We start from the raw sequence: 4,537 nt of genomic DNA, 5'->3' as shown, positions 1-4,537 counted from the left end.
CCCCCTCTCGGCTGAGAGCTGGGTGTTATGCTCCCTCAGCTAGGTAACTTACTGCTAGCCATTCCAGCATTATACCATAGATTGAGTTGATGACTTCTCAAACATATTGTTCTTGGGATGCACCATTTCCATCTATGGGCTGCTCTCTCAGAGTGCCACGAGGGCCCCTTAGAACGGTATCGTTTAAATCCATGTTATGGTAAGTAGGGAGGCACTCTAACAGCCTGTGTGAAATGCGCTAGGCTGTACTGTACTTGTCCCTTTCATTCTGCACCAGTACAAATACGTGTGCACGTTGCGCGTGGTTTGCTTGCTTCATGAGTGTTTCTGCATTATATAATGCATGAAGCTGGATGACAGCATGCCCAGGAGACTATATGCTGTCATTAAGGCTAAGGGTCACCTGACAAAGTATTCATAGTTGTGTAAATATTGACAGCTGTATGAATAAATGCAATGAAAATATTGGTATCGGTACTCGGTATCGGCAAGTACCAAAAATAAAAGTATCGGTATCGCGCGAGTACTGGAAAAAGTGGTATCGGTGCATCCCTAATGGTAAGTGTGCACGCGAAGTCCCTGTGCACTTTCTAAAATCCACACTGTGGTAAGTTCCTTTTGCACCATTATCTCCTTGTATTAAAGTTAATCTTGTTCGCATTCTGTACAGTTCATGTCTGATACCACGCGCTAGCATCACGTGTTCATGAGGATTAGGCGAATCATCCCATATAGAAAACATCACAAGTAAAATTAATCATGTTTATAAAGATAAACATGGGTTTATTATAGCCCACTTACAATTTACATTTCAGAGATCATTACAAATAAATTATTAAATGCTAAAACTGAATAAATTTAAATGAACAAACTTGGCGTTGCATTTGCAACCATGTGAAAACAGGGGGTGCTGCAGCCCCCTCAGCACACCTACTTCCCGCGTCCCTGGGGCATAGTCAACCCTTCATTTAAACAAAATTGGCTAATTTACTTATTTGACAGATGTTAATGATATTTCTATTGTATTAAGAAGTCCGTATATTTAATAATAATAATAATAATAATAATAGTATATTTAATTTCAATTTTGCCATCATGAATTGTATGATCATTAAGAAAAAATAATAATCTTTTGCGTTTGTTCAGAGGGGTAGTAGCCTACTGTATGTCTGTATCTCTTTACTGGTAATAATGTTAGTTTTCAGTTTCTTACACAGACCAATCATTTAACTTCATAAGACCTCAGGATTGTCAGGAGTGTTTTTGTATCTGCTTTTTTGACTCAGAGTGGCAGTGCCCATTGACTTGCATTTTATGAATCATCAAGGACCATAAATAATCGTTAGTGGAAAGTCACCTGTATCTTGGATGGCGTGAGGGTAATTAAACTAACAGCAAATTTTCACTTGTTTGGGTGAACTTTTTCCTTAACTCTGTTTTCCTATGGCACATCTCTAACCCAAACCCTAACCTGGGAACACAGGACCCTTTGTCATTTTCATTATTTGCCATACAAATCTGGGAAGCGTAGGGCCTTGGGAACATAGGAATGACCCGTTCAGGTCATTTGTTCCTTATTCTGAACTGACAGGAAAGCAAGTTCACTTATCAACTTCTATAATTCACAGATATTAATTTTATTTTAATATAATATAAATATAAATAAATTTTAAAAAAGTGTCCTAATGGGCTCATACTGTATGCCTGGCATACTCTGCTGAACCGAACTGACAGAGGGGGACTCGCATGCTTGCAGGGGCCCTGCAGGTTTGGAACAAAGTAATGACAGATTTTTTTTATTTTATTTATTTATTTTTTTTGTGTCAACTATCCATTTTAAAAACGGCGTATTGTCTCTGTGCCAGTGTACTGCTGCATTACGTTTTTTATTTTTGTTAACCTTGGAGTCACTTCTTTTCAGGCTCTGGATAGATTTCCTTGTGCGCACGTATACGAAATAATAGGGCAGTCAACACTAAACAGTGCACACGTGTTTCAACGTCCACACCCGAAGAGCGTGCTGGAGCTCACAAACTTTGACGACGGGGAACAGTCTGAACAGTTCAACTGTCAGAATAGTTTACTGCGGTCTTGTTTTGTGCCTCAGAATAACTCGTTATCTTACAGTAATATCATTGATGAAGATTCAGAGTCTCTGTGACGTTCATGTTTGCGCAGGCTTAAAGTACTAGTTTGCTATCTCATCGTGAGCAACAAACAGCGTAGAACAATGATTTTAGAGAGAATACCTCCAAAAATATGCTATTTGTTCGTGCATAGGGTAAGTGTTGTGTAATACTGTGCATATATTATACTGTGAGCATGCTTTTATGGGTGTTCAGCACATATTCACATTTAAAAGGGGTGATCATTCTAAACACTTGTGAAACATAAAGCACTTATTTATTAACACACAGATGCAAATTTCTGTGCGTGGGGTCTTACACAAGGATATGAGAGAAGTGATTTCGAAGTATATTTGAAGGTAGACAGTTCCTCACTTAGAGTCATCCTGTGTCCCGTTGGCCAGGCCGTGCTGAGACAGGCCCACTCCTCGGTGCCGCCGCAGCCGGTGCCTCCGCTCCTCCAGACGCTGCAGCGCTACCTGACGGCCCTGGAGCCGCTCTTACCGCCAGACGAGCTCCAGCACACCCGCAAGATCGTGCAGAAGTTCGGCTGCCCTGGAGGTCAAGGCGAAAAACTGCAACGAGAGCTGATTAAAAGAGCAAAGCATTCACACAACTGGGTGAGAATAGCACTAAATAACCATATAAAACATGTCAATATCATGATTTATTTGGACAGGCTTTAGTACCGTGGTACGTTTTGTTGGCAGTGTTTAAAGCAGAAATGCCATAATAGGCCGGGCTGGTGTGTGTGTGTGTGTGTGTGTGTGTCTCTTTTTTTTTTCTTGTTTCCTACCCGCATGTCCTCTCTCTCCCTCTCTTGCTCATGCAGTGGGAAGCTGGCGCTAGAGTACATGCGAGGACAGCCGTTATGTATGGAATTGTTTCCTCAGTTGTTCTCATCCTGTCGAATCCCAGGACCCAAACATGACCATGTGGTTCACTATGGACGTCCACGCCGTGGCCCAGCTCACATTACAGTGGTCAGGAACTACCAGGTAACCTAGATTACCTAGTAAGATGCTATGATCAAAATCGATGTAGTTATGAATCTTCAAAATCTTTCCATATATCTTTGTTTTTGTCACATATCTGGGCAGGACTTAAGACCGGGACACACCAAGCCGACAGTCCTGTCTGTTGTGCTAGTTTTTGCAGTGTGCTCCACACGCCGGCGGCAGTTTGCACGATTCAGCATGTTGAATTGGCATTGGTGCCATCAGTGAGAGTGAGAACTCTGATTGGATGTTCAGTTTAGCGAACATGTCAGTGCATGAGAATTAAAGCGAAAGAGATGAAAACGAGCAAGTAAATCAAGACTGTACAGACAGAAGGTGTTCTAATGTTACGTTATCTTACCCGAGCATTCCAGTACGTGAATATTTTCAAAACAACATGAGCCGCTTAAAATGAAGAAATGTATCAACGTAACTGAGGGTGTGTTCACACTTGTCATGTTTGGTTCGATTAAAACAAACTCTGGTGCGATTGCTCTGTTAGTGCGGTTCATTAGAGTAAGTGTGAACGCTGCCATCCGAACCCTGGTGCGCACCAAACAAGTGGACCGAGACCACTAAAAAGATAGGTCTCGGCCCGCTTCCAAACGAACTCTGGTGCGGTTCGAATGAAATATGAACGCAACTGGGACCAAGTACTTCCAAACGAACCAAAAACAGGAAGTAATGACAAGATGCGACGCTATGCGACATGATTTAACGACGCGGAACGAGCAGTGTATCCAAAACAAAAAGAGCAGAGGGCAAACGTGGAGCGACGAGGAGGTAAAGTGCCTTTTATGAGCTCTTCGTGAGTTCGCAGGTGGTCAAAATAAAATCATAAGTACACGCAGCAATGAGCGCACTGTCCAGCAGACGGCATTAGGTGTGTTCGACTTAAAGTGGCGCTGCGCAGACCGATCGGTTAATGGGTACTTTAAAGGGATAGTTCACCCAAAAATGAAAATTCTGTCATTAATTACTCACCCTCATGTCGTTTCAAACCCGTAAGACCTCCGTTCATCTTCAGAACACAAATGAAGATATTTTGGATGGAATCTGAGAGCTGTCTGACCCTGCATAGACAGCAACACAACTGAAATGTTCTCAGGTCCAGAAACGTAGCAAGGAGATCTGTAAAATAATCCATGTGACATCAGTGGTTCATCCGCAATTATACGAAGCTACGAGAATATTTTTTGTGTGCAAAAGAAGAAAAAAAACCCGACTTTATTCAACAATTCGTCTCCTCTGCATCACCCTGGTGCCATTTTGGAGAGTATCTACTGAACGCAAACAGCGTATGTTCTGTGTCAGCTGCGTCACGCGGATATGTTGTTTTCATTCAAATCAAAGCGCAAACAACGTAGGAAACATATCCGTGTGACGCAGCTGACACAGAACAGCATACGTTGT

General features: G+C 42.1%; 1 pseudogene; it reads left to right on the top strand.

The window, feature by feature from the left end:
- Window positions 1-1,977: 1,977 nt before the first annotated feature.
- The window catches only part of LOC107669500 (carnitine O-acetyltransferase-like), a 12,532-nt pseudogene continuing 9,972 nt past the window's right edge, over window positions 1,978-4,537 (top strand).

The sequence above is a fragment of the Sinocyclocheilus anshuiensis genome, unplaced genomic scaffold (assembly GCF_001515605.1).
Source record: "Sinocyclocheilus anshuiensis isolate Anshui unplaced genomic scaffold, SAMN03320099.WGS_v1.1 scaffold692, whole genome shotgun sequence".
Taxonomy (NCBI): Eukaryota; Metazoa; Chordata; class Actinopteri; order Cypriniformes; family Cyprinidae; genus Sinocyclocheilus; species Sinocyclocheilus anshuiensis.
The sequence above is the reverse complement of the archived record's forward strand: the minus strand, read 5'-3'. Positions and strand labels throughout refer to the sequence as shown.